The sequence below is a fragment of the Aplidium turbinatum genome, chromosome 10, assembly GCF_918807975.1.
Source record: "Aplidium turbinatum chromosome 10, kaAplTurb1.1, whole genome shotgun sequence".
NCBI lineage: Eukaryota > Metazoa > Chordata > Ascidiacea > Aplousobranchia > Polyclinidae > Aplidium > Aplidium turbinatum.
This window is the reverse complement of record NC_137481.1, coordinates 4,384,189-4,397,216: the sequence shown is the minus strand read 5'-3', so window position 1 is coordinate 4,397,216 and position 13,028 is coordinate 4,384,189.

Here is a 13,028-nt window from a genome sequence, read left to right as displayed (position 1 = left end):
AATTCTACACCAAAGATTATTCAACAATGGTATAAAGAAACGTAAATAATAAACAAATTCTCAAAGTAAATTTGTACAAGCTATGTGAGTAACATAATGCTAGTTACGTTTAACTGGCATTTCTCGGACCACCATTCATACGTTCCTTACAGAAGTCTTTCCTTTTGCATGACAGATAATTGTAATTGCGGTGAGGCTATATATCACGCAATACTTGCAACAATCCCAATGTTAAGTAGCTCAAGTAAGACCTGTGCAAGCTAAGCTTTGTTTGATTTTAGTTCAGCAACAAATTTGTGATTTACACTTCACAGCGACAGCACAATAAGCGCTGAAATAAAACATTAAATCACCGGAATGAAATTTTTATTTTTCATGTGGTAAAGAACTGTAGGCCTAATGTTTGTTGAGGTTACTGACAGTTCGCGAAACTTGTTGTAGTTGTTTTAGGTTATATATTATTTCAATTTCAGTTCTTTATTTTTGAAAAGATCAAGAAAACAAAAGTAGGCCTTTCAGACATTGCTCACAAACTGTTACTTAGCTAACCGCAACTCTAAAGGCCATAGCGTACAAGTTATAGCCTAATACGCAAATATTACAAATACAATACAATGCGTTTAAACGTCTGTAGACGTTAAATCAATAAAAAAAGTTTAACTTTGCTAGCTGGGAAAATGCTTAATCGTCTCCATGTGAACTAACTCATTGAGTGAAAATCTGAACAGCCAACCAGCTGCACTTCAGAACATAAACTACACAACATTAGAAAACACAGGACTAATTACAGTTTTTTAGTTCCTAAAAAGCAGTTAATTCCTATAATTTACTGCCATTATTTAAGTTAAGTGTATTGTTTTAAAAAAAATAACAATTTACTTCCGAATGAAGATGTACCAGCTCAAACCAATCAAATCTGAACTCTCTTGACCAACTTCATCAAAAGACAGTCAAGCTTTTTGGACACGTCGGAAAAAAATCAAAATACATGGCATTTTGTAGAAAAATCAAAGGCAAGAAAACACGTGGAAAACACCACTTCACTTTTCTCAATACCTTCAAAGATCCTCTTCGCGTTACATACAGAAAAAAATGTTCAAAATACAGCCAAAACTTAAGAGGATACTACAAAAACTGCTCAATGCCATGCAAAAAGCCGAGCAGAGCAAATTACATCAATTTCAATTACTATTTTCTAATAACCTTTACAGCTTGTTTCACCCTTACTGCGGATCATCAGAAGACTTTTATTAAAATAAATTTTATTTGATTAAGGACCTTCTGATGATCCCCAGTAAACAGGCTGTAGAGGTCATGAGAAAATAGTAACAGATTTTGATATGAGGATAAATCGAAAGAACTGCACATGAAAGTCTAAGCTTGAAACAAGCATGACACATGGCAAACTCTTTCATACATACATTTTAATTGTTTGTTTAAAAGTATGCCACAAAGTTTGATCCGGTAACAACTGAACCAATTTTTATGACGAAAGGTTGGTATAATTGAGCAACAAGGGTAATAAACGGCTATAAAAGTTTAGTTATCTTTTTCATAGCTAATTACCACCTAACCCTGCCTCAGCTGGCAATTAAAACATAGGGACGGTAAAGGTCATTGTGCCAAAATAATTAAACCACAATCAACGTTTTTAAGTTCATCATAAACATTCTTGCAAAAGACAGTTTCTTCATTGTTTAGTGACTCCTTTTATCACATTTCAAATAGATTTCAACAGTAATTTAGCAACAAAAAACGTTAAAAGAGCAGCTTATACCCCAAGCTGTGCTTTTTACGTGCTTGAGTAGTTACTGAAGAAGTTGTCATTGAATTAGCACCACAAATAAAACAAGGCAGAGAAGACATGCATGTTGGCTGATTAGCAAAACATGAAGGTAAAATGCAAAGTTAGTCACCGGGATAGGCTTGTGTTCTTTTTCTTGGCAGCACTAGAAAGCTTCAGGGTAAATTTATTAACTAATTCAAATCTAAGGGCGTTTGAAAAAAAAGCGTTTTATTTTGCATCAACTCATTGTTAATTTTTGTTTCAAATCAAGTCTTGAATTAAAAAAATCCTTTCAACCCAACTTTCCCGAAGTAGTTTACCATTCTGCATAATTTTTGAGCAAATAACGCTGCTTCGTTTTGCATAAGCAAAAAAATAATTAATCGTCTCTTTTGATTTTAAGAAAATGAAATGCATCTAAGTTTTATGACAGAACACAAAGAATTTGCTTCAACTGATTTAACCCAATTTTTTTTCGAGTTTTTATCAGCTTTTACAAAATTGCAACTAAATTCTCTGAACCATGACAAAATAATAAATTAACTACAAAGATTGATCTCTTTTAAAGTATCAATATCTTTCACATTATGACTTTTATCCAAACGAATATGAAAATTGGTAAATTTAATTAAAATCTAAATCAATCAAAATAAAACTCTATAACAACCTTTTGAACTTGATGACTATCATAGCAGCTAAAGTAGCAAAACAAAATATTTCACAAGGCACCATTTTATTTCGAACTTATTTCACCTTTACTACTATGTGGCTTGTTTATGACAATTTCAGTAAAGTAAATTAGAGAAAAAATTTGTTTTTGCATAAGGAATATAATCTATAGATAGGGTATCCCAAGATGCAAACGTACCGAAAGAGAAATTGCAGAAAAACGGAAACATAGACGTAAAAGAAGAGCACAGTACTAGATCCGACAAAATATTAACTAAAATTAAAGAGCAAAATGGTTGGACCACCTGGTCAATCTAATCGAAAAATAAAGAGCTCAAAATGAAGATATTAACTTATGTTCAGCGAACGTTGCGAAAACTAAACTTATAATTAAACTTTAGACGGATAGATAAGGAAGCCAATCTTCGTGTCCACCTTCAGGCACGCCTTTAAGTGTCTTTCCAAAGACACAGCCAAATGTTTTTGAGCGATATCGAACCAGCGCCCGTTCGAACGCCAAACCAAGGCTCTCACCACTCGACTGAGCAGCTGCAGACATCCAGTTTTATATAAAGAGGTTAAATTGAAGAGCAAATTAAATGTTTTCAAAAGCAATTCGGCGCAATCGTTATTCAAGTTTTGTTTTTAATCTAAAGTGTTGATTTGTGATATTTTGCAGGCGAACGTTTGCGAGAGCACAATGATGTTGCATATACATGAAAAGACGTTAGTTTTGCTTTTGCTACTATTTCTTGTTCCAGATTTTTCCCAAGCCATTTTCAGTGAGTAACAATAGCTTTTTTGATTAAAAGGATTTAATTTAGCTCAGCTAAGAGGTTAATCATTTTCGAAAAACAATAAAATAAGTTATTGGGAACTGTATGTAGGCTTACCAAAATCTATAATGTAAAAATCAGCCTTCCAGTGCAGTCCGGGAACATCGTAAATCTGGGCTGGTAAAAGGGAAGACCCTCGGCCCCAGAAGCTTATAAGACGAAGACTCGTATAATTAACCACCTGATGTTCATATTATAAAGGTTAAACGCACCAACAGTGGATTAATTATTTACCGATTAAAAAAATCTGTTGATTAAGCAACTTATTTTGCGTATTGTTCATTGTTCTAATGCACTCACCGTAATCCGATGATTAAAATCGCCAATCTATCAACTAATGTCACGTGGACTGAGTTTCGGTTAACAAATTACACCGTTGAGGTAATCGGCCGCTTAAGATATTCACTTTTGGTGGATTCCCTAATTATTGGCTGTGAGTGACATCGACCGATGTTTGGAAGTTCACAGTTTGAAACTCACTTTGAGCAGATGGGAATGAGTAAAGTGTACTTTTTTAAATTTTAAATAGTTTTTAAAATTTAAAAAATGTGACTTGAGTTTAATCGAAACAATTTTTTTGGTCGACGAGAATGAAAAAAAGCTTTTATCAAAAGCTTTAAATTAAAGTTTGCTGTGTGTGTTGGATATGGAACTAGAACAGATTCATCACAGAGAAAGCAATTCGTGGCAAAGACTTTATTGACGAAAAAATACTTATATTTTGTGTAAAAATTATTGTAAGCTCAATATTACTTGCGGTTTGTGAACCGATCTGTTGAAGCACAGACGTAGGAGCCAGGGGTGAACCCCAAACCTTTTCAACTAGTCGAAAGTTTGGACAAATTAAATAAAAATTTGGGCAAGAAGTTTCAGTATGTTTCAAAAATTTCATTAATATTAAACTTATTTTTGATTTTTTGCTCAAATAATCAAAATTATACCAAACTATTGGGAGCAGTGTAGAATTTTTAATCAGGTAGTCTATGCTTTGTCGTAAAAAATATTTGGGTGCATTTAATTATATAGCTTTGGTAGAGAGTTTGCATTTTGAACCATAGACAAGCAAAACAAAGTAATCTTATAGCATATCTAACATAATGCACTCTTTAATTGCACTTTAATTTAATTATGTTTGGGCAAGATTTTTTTCCACCCTCAAAAACTAAGTTTCCTTTACGCTAATGAGTTGAAGATAAAGTTTATTGGTGTCATTTTATTTCAAGTTACCCTTTTCTAAACTCGTAGATGCTTCCTGTACCTTAAACAAATTCTCTGGTGACCACATCTTGGTGGGTGACGTGGAACGTTGCGGGGACAACGTTAGTGACATCATAGAGGTGGACCTGGACTTTCAGAAGTACATGGTCATGATGGATGGATGGGCAGGAGAGTGTGCTGTTAAAGTGAGTGTACTAGTAGGCTATGTTTGGTTTAGCCTACATGCTTATCATAATATTTAAAATGTATGTTTTTCTATAGCGGACGCATAACTATATCCCTTGCTCCCTAGCGCAGTAGCCTACAAAGCAGACAGTGCCAGTGCAGCCATATAGAGGGCCGACCAAGTACATTGTTTCCCGAGTCCGTTCTATTGTTGAGTACTAAGCAGGATTAAGTTTCATTACATCTTTGAAAATGTCTTTGATATGACCTCACAAGGCATCGCACACATGCCTACCGATTCAGGGACAGACACACCAACCTCTAAGATAAGCCAACAAGCTACTTACACAAGTTAACAGGGCAGTTAAGCGGATAATTTTGGACCTTACTAATCAGAGGCCGGGGCATCTCAATCAAACCTCTGAAGATAGCGCTGTGTTTTTATCGCTCCTCGCTTGGTTTCTAAAGTAATTCCGGGTTCGAGTCTAAAACTACCCTTGGACTCCCCCATCAAAGTTACTGCAAGGTAATTCTTAGTACAAAACACCTAGTCAAAGCTGCAAAAGGTAAACCTAAATGCAGCAAACGGATCAAAACTACACAATTTTGTATACTAGGCGCTGTTTGCTTTTTCAGAGCTACCAATCAAGCTATTAGTCATTTCATCACAAACATCGTTGACTCGCAGCATGAAGCATGAATACAGACAGCATGCTCTCGCAAAGACTGCTGGACATGAGTTTAGTTTATACAAGTTTTAGTCCGCAAACCCAATTACCGTAATGTCCTGTTTACATTTTGTTTACTGATTTGCTGGCTGTGATGATAAAAGTCTAGTACTCTTAGTTCCCTGACTTAAAAATCTGTAATTTTTACATTGATTCAACCTTCGCAGACGTTGTGTCAATGTGAAAATGACAGATTTGGCTGTCTGAGTGCAATTTTGCATCCATCGCAGTCTCAACCACTGTTGGCTGGGCTGGCAACGTTATGAGACGATTTCAGCAATATTCCGTAGTACAAAAACTAAGTTTTCATTTTTACAAGCAAAAGGCTGAAATGTATAGGCCAACATTACAGCATGTGGAATTACATCATCATTAAATCATCACAAATCGGAGAGTTCCAACAAAATGACGTAACTTATCTTAAATTTTTTTATGTATATAAAGAAGGCCGAAACGGTGTGCACAGTTTGCAGTTAAAAATTCAAATAAAAAGATTTTATTATGCTGCCATCTAGCGAATAGGGGAAAGTTTACACCTGTTGCATGTTCTGACGTTTTACATGACGACTTTGCATTACTGACGTAAACTGTACTTCTCAGATTATAGTTTGCCATTCTTACAAGCGGTTGCACAGAGAGAATTACAACACAATGCCTACAGTCACAATGCTCGAGTATGAGCTCAATAACGTCATGGGCCATGCCATTGACTTTGTGGTCCAAACGAGCAACCAAACATGTAATGGCGATTGCTTGAAAAGTAAGTTAATTTTAATTTTAGTTTATTTAGAGCTGTCACTGCTATATGGTTGTTTGAAGCAAGTTGAGCTGTAGCAACACGGCATTATGAACAAACGCAAAGAAACTTCAACAAGCTGCAGGTTGTATAAGTAAAGTGTTTTTGAAGTTTCTTCAGCATTTGTTCATAGTGTCGTGCTGCACTGCTGCTACAGCCCACCTTTCTTCAAACATTATTTAAACTTCAAAATTTATAGATGAAAGCAGTAGCGTAGCCAGGAATTTTGAAAGGGGAGGGTTTGACCACCCAGCGGCGGGGGGTCTGGGGGGCCTCCCCCAAAAAATTTTGAAAAATTACTTTGAATTTGGTGCATTCTGAGAGCATTTTCAACAAAAATGTGGGTACAAATATTCCTGTAAAATGGTGCTGTCTGGTAGCATAGCAAAAGGATAAGATCATGTTTTCTTCGGCATTTTTTGGAAATAAAGCTAAGTCTCTGTGTTGTCTTGTTGCTAATTCTTGGCTGAGATGTTTGAATGTTTGGTATTGGCAAAACTCGCTCTTTTAATGCAATTTTGTTTAAAACTAGGCAATTTTTTTTTAGACTGAAAGCATCATTCTCAATATCGTGACGTCACACGCGTGCCAAAGGGGGGAGGGGTTGTAACCCCCAACCCCCCCCCCCCCCCCCCCCCCCCTTGGGCTACGCCACTGGATGAAAGTACATTTTTCAATCTGAGAACTTAGCCTCATCGGTTTTAAACGTTAGCCTTCGATGCACTCATATCAGAACAAAACAAATCTTGACCACTCAGATTAAGACTACAGTATGTAGCAACAAAAAATACATGATTTTGAATGATGGCGGTTTATCAACGAGACACTTAAGTACAAATTTCAGCGAAGAAATGGTGGTATATGACTTGAAACTGCAAAGAGTGTCCAAAATAAGCGATAACTCAGTTTAGATCTAAATGTGCCTTGGGTACTGTACTTTTGTTCTCACCTCTTGAGTTGAAGCTGGTTTAATTAGCAACGTAGCCTACTTGATGACATCAATCAGTTACTTCAAACAAGCGATTTGTTTAGGTGAAGTTTACAGGATTAGGATGGTTTTATTTATTTCTTTGATCAGTGATTACGTTATGTTTAATAACGAATTATTTGTTTCAGATTTGTCTCATCCTCAAGCGGATTGCTTCATTCAAAAAGTTCTGCAATACGGTTTCTTAAGGTGGGGAGGAGAGGTAGACATGAACATGCCCACCCACATTGATGACAACAAGTTTAGAGTGAATCCATTCTATGCAGTTGCCAAGACTAGGCGTCTGCAGTTGTGTTGTTGAATCTCATTGTGTGCAGATCTCTGCGACTTTGTGTGTAATTATTTCGTTACATAAAATGCATGTACAATATGCTTGGTTTATTAACAAATACGTATAGTAGTAAATTGTGTATAAAAGTGCTTCGTCAAAATAAAACAACTATAGATTTAACCATTTTTACTCTTACTGTAGTTTAGTTTAGGTAGGCTGCTTATTAATGCAGTTTGATATGTCATATTTGTCATTTGATTAAATGAGATGATACGTTCTACTGGTGCAAATCAAGCTAAATTATCGCAAGATGTATAAGGAGATAAAAGCGATTTTTCACCTTATACATCTAGTGATGGTTTAGCTTAGTTTGCACTAGTAAAACGTATAAAACAATAAAAACTATTAATACTACAAAAAGTGCTCAATGCTAAGCAAAAAAACAAAGCAGAGCAAACTAATTATTTAACTAAATAACTGATGAACAGCCTGATCCATTTTTAATATAGTCATTTGTCGTAACATTTTCTAAAGGACAACCCACCTGGCCCCTTATCAAGCTATTTTTTATGCATCAACTATTTAATTGTTTACATTTTTTTTTACAAATTTTGTTCCGTTGAAACCAGAAGGGTTTCAGCGAAACCCTACTCTGGTGCCCCACAGTTTGTTTTTTCTACATCCGCCACTGGTAACAAAGCAGAACAAATCCAAATTTTTATTAAACTGCTATCGATAAAACTCGAATAAATAGTTTTTAAACTTTCTGGAAGTTTCATTTTCTACAATATTTTAACCAAAACAAGTGCATCAAAACTTGAAACAACGTAAAAACCACAAACTGCAGAAGTTTCAACAAAACAAAAGTAAAAAATCATCCGAAATAAAATAAAATGGCCTTACTGATAATGTATAACACATGCATTTTGATGTCACAATGGATCTGAAAACAGTTGATGAACTGGCGAAATTTATTAAAAATAAAATTATAATTAGTTTTAGGTTTAGTAAAAATAAAACTGCACACACAGCAAAAATTCTTGTAGTGTTGAACCAAGTTCTAAAGTGTGTTGACTGATCAACTAATAAAATCCAGCAAAAAAATGTCTCCTCTAATTGAAAGTAAAAGTTCACTTAAGTTTACAAATGAAGACAAAAAGAAATTTTGGAAAGAAAACGAAAGTAAGCTAAGGAGATCATCAGATGAGACATCTTTGAGAAGTTCTCTTATAAACAGCCACCGCTATATGCCTGAGCCTCAAGGCTCTTTGATATTGATGGACATGCAGTTTGTTCCAGTACATCATGAGTTCAGTCTCAGTAGCAGACAGAGACAGCAAGAACTTATCAGGAAGCAATTTCAAGGGGAAGTTATCTCTAATGTGCCAAACATTCGTCACCTTGGCGCCTTTTTCCCAAAAGGCACAACAGGTAGCGATTCTGTGCCTCAAACTATGAAAAAGCTCAAGAAAAAACCGGTAACTATAGTTTGCCAATTTTGTAAGCTGCAAATCACAACCAGAGTGGAACCAATTCACTGGAAGCATATTTATTCAAAGACGAAGTATCAATGTGAACTGTGCAAGCTCTTCTTCCTTTGTTTGATCCCGACTGTCTGGCCTTTCATGATATACATGCTACTCAAGAAGTCTTGGTTAGGTTCAAAGCATATATGTCCGCAATGTAGGTGTATTGTAGCAGTTTACTTTAATCGAAATCTATCAGGATTTGCTGTCCGACCTGACCAGCCCCTATCGACCATAGCATACGACCCCAGGCGACGACGGCGGGCTTACGAGCGCCATCAAGCAAGTAAAAGAGCAGCAAAATATAGTCTATAAAACTTGCTAAGCTTGGCAATAAAATTCACCTAACATTTAGCACATTATTTTAATTTTACGTTGCACTCGTTGCGCCAACAAGCGTACTGAAACGTCGGTACAACGTCAATCACATACGCAACGTAAGTACGCAACATACGCATACGCCACGTAACAGACTGTTGAAAGCAGTGAAGAGGAGTTGCAATTGTAGAGTCAACTGCTCACAATTATTTTGAAAAAACAAATTGAGTGTCTTGTCAAGGCCCAGTTGCGGGTTCTCAAGCGGTGTAGAATCGATGCTTCTTCGAATGTCCAGTAGGCACTTTAACCACTTGGACAGGCAGCCGACTAAGTCACCCTTAAGCAATTGAAGACCCAAATTGAAGAACTACTAAAGTCCAAAATACGATTTTTTAGAAAAAGCAAGTTAAAGTTTATTTAACGTTGTTTAATATTTTATTTCCATGCAAACAACAGCCTGTTATGGCGAAAATAGGCCGATTTTTAAATCTTTTTTTTGCGAAAACAGGCATCGATCATCACACGATTTGGTAGTAACTCAATTTCCACAATACGTGACTTAAATAGTTTTTAAATTCAGGTCTTCAATGTCTAATTCTCAGCTTCAAATGGAGGTCTACTGAACATTGCGCTATGTAATATCTTTTCAAACTGCTTATACTTACCTTATGGATTCATTTTTAACTTGACACATCATAAAACAATGAAATTATATTTGGACTTGTGGTAACGCTGTTGAAGTTACCCTGGCATAAAAATGAAATACTTTATATATCTGCTGTTTATGCGTGCTGGAATCTGATGTACCCCCATCTGTTGCTTCATATTTTGTTAATCACAGTCTGTCCATTTTGATGTCTATAAATAAATGAAATAACGCGATGGGAGAGTTTCAATAACAAGCAAGAGTGTCTAACGACGTGGAATTACAACAAAAGATGAAATTATCGTTATGAAACTTGCGCATAAATCAAATGATAAAATTGGATTTTACACTACGTTACTTAAAACAGGCAGTGGGATGGCGCAGCGGATAAGGCGCCCGCTTTCAAATCGTGCAAACCTGGTTCAACTCCCGGCTTAAGCTGGTTGTTAAAAAACATCGCTCACCTCCAACCGGGGTATAATAAATTGGGTGGGCGTAGTCGCTGATAGAAAGAACCTGGCCACTTTATTCTTGTTAGTGCCGACGGCTTAGTACCACCTTACCTTCTCATCTCTCGAGACTTGGATCAAGTATGGGACTCACCTTTGATTTTTTACTGAAAATAGAACCTAAAGCATGCCACCGAAGTATGCGGGGACGTTAAAGTAGAACCTTCAAAGTAAAGAGATAGGTTACGAGTACTGTAATAATTTTCTGATTGCTCATGGCTACGGCGCGGGTTTGAAAAAGTGTATTATTTTTACCCTAGTTAGCAGAAATATTAAGCTAGAGTAAGTTATTCTTTACAAAAACCAAACTGCTTCCTTTTTTATTCTTTAATTTCCATTACGTTACATTAACATATTAGCAAAGCGGACATAGTCAATATTTAGAATTTATGTCTCTGGTTTGTTGTAAATTCCTTGTTTTCATCTGTGTTTTGCTTTCTTATAAAATATTAATGTCAGGGTGGCTGCACAGTATCGACCATTGATGAAATTGTTGCACGTTCAATAACGCAGCGCTCTCTCAATAATAATATGCGTTTGAAACCGATGTATTATTTTCACCAATGCAAAATGACACTGGTTACAGAAAGAATAAACATTTTTTTAAATTTTATAGATCAAAAGCCCGTTGCATCGTGGCATTAATTCAATTGTATCGGAATTAGATTAGCATTCGGAAAATTTACGATTCCATTTCTATAGTTCAATCGATAAGCCCTTTCATTTGTTCCCGAACAAAGGCAAAATCATGCGGTGATTGTTTCATTCTTGACTTGCTAGGTGAGCAGCGCATCTGAGGAAAGCGTTCTATATAGCGGCACCTAGTAGCTTGATGAAATAACAAGCAACACTTTAACTGCAAGTGGAAGCTTTGCACTGTTCACTATGGTAATCAGATTTGTACCGGTGTCATCATCATCATCATCGGCCATGCCTGAATAAGGTGTCGGCTACCGTGAGTAGGCTACCGGTGTAGACAATAAAAATGTCAGGCGTTTGATGGGTCAGTTTGGTCTGAAAATATTGACACCACGTTAAATGATTCTATGTGATTTACAAAGAGAAGTGACAGACCATTTGGTCATCTAGTCAGCTGATCCCTTAGAGCAGCGTTTCTCAACCTGGGGGTCGCGACCCCCAAGGGGGTCGCGAAGGTCATTTTAAGGGGGTCGCAAAGATATTCATAAAAAAGTTTCAAAGTCACAAAAATTTCCAGATAAATGAAAAATCTTGCAGCAATCACTTTAGTATACATTAATGTCGTAGCAAGTTACTGATTGATTACACTGTTACGAAAGAGAACGGGTAGCTCGGTTGTAGGCCAATTTATCATCGTTTGTTCAAGTAGAACGATATTTCTCTGAACTCAAAGAAAGAGAGGCCGCGTTTGTACAAAATCCGTTTTCTACTGCTTTGGATGTTGTTGATATTCCAGATGAATTACAAGACCAATTTTATGATCTTGAAAATGATTCTTCCGCATGTGACGTTTTTCATGAAATGCCACTCTCTCAGTTCTGGTGTGCTATGCGTAAATCATACCCACAACTATTTGAACTAGCTTTTCGAATATTATTTTCATTTGCCACAACATACTTCTGCGAAAGTGGTTTTTCTGCTCTTGTCCATATCAAAAGGAAGGCAAGAAATCGAAGGAAAGTTGAAGATGATATGAGATTGGCGTAATCAAGCACTCAACCACTAATTTAGAAGTTGGCCAAGCAGTTGCAGAGTAAACCGTCGCATTAAAAGTTGTGACATTCGCCAGTTCTTTGAAATTAAATGTTATTGAAATGTATTTTTGTGCTAATTTGTATTTCTACAGAAAACCTATCAGGAAGGGGGTCGCAAGCTGTATTAAACACCTAAAAGGGGTCGTGAACCACAAGAGGTTGAAAAACATTGCCTTAGATTAAAACGAAAATAAACCTTTAGACCGCGAAATTTAATAGAAAGTGGTATGACCCGTTCTTTGGGGGTGCGTGGTTGGTGAATCATTGAGTTTAGTTGCAAAATGGCGTAAGAAACTGTGACGTGTTTATTCAGGTCAGGCTTTTCGCTCACATTGTTGTTTGTAGGCGACAATCACTTTTTAGCTGTTGTAAAAGAGGATGCGAGAACTGGGTGGTGATTTCAAGGTAGTGCCAATGAAAAAAAACGTTAAAAATCATTGTTATAGACCAAATTCAGAATCTTTTGTATAGACATCAAAACTTGACACTAAATGACAAAGACTGAATGAATGTTAGAGGGTATCATACACAGTAGTGGTTCTAAAACAAACTCGGAAAGCACTACAATTTCAAAAACGTAAAAATTCCATGCGCAATCACCGATGTAAATACTTAGATCTAGCAAAATTTTAAATTATTGACAAGAGACCAGGAGGGCTTGCTCCTAGAAAATGTCGGCATATTTTACTTTGTTTTGGTCGTATTTTACATATTTTGTCCATACGGTATCTGTCGTTTTGCTAATGATGCACAGTTTTTTGCACACTTTTTATTTGACTAAATTCATAGCCTAATATAGTTAAAAACTAGATTTCTGTTGAACTTAAGCCTAAAGTTAC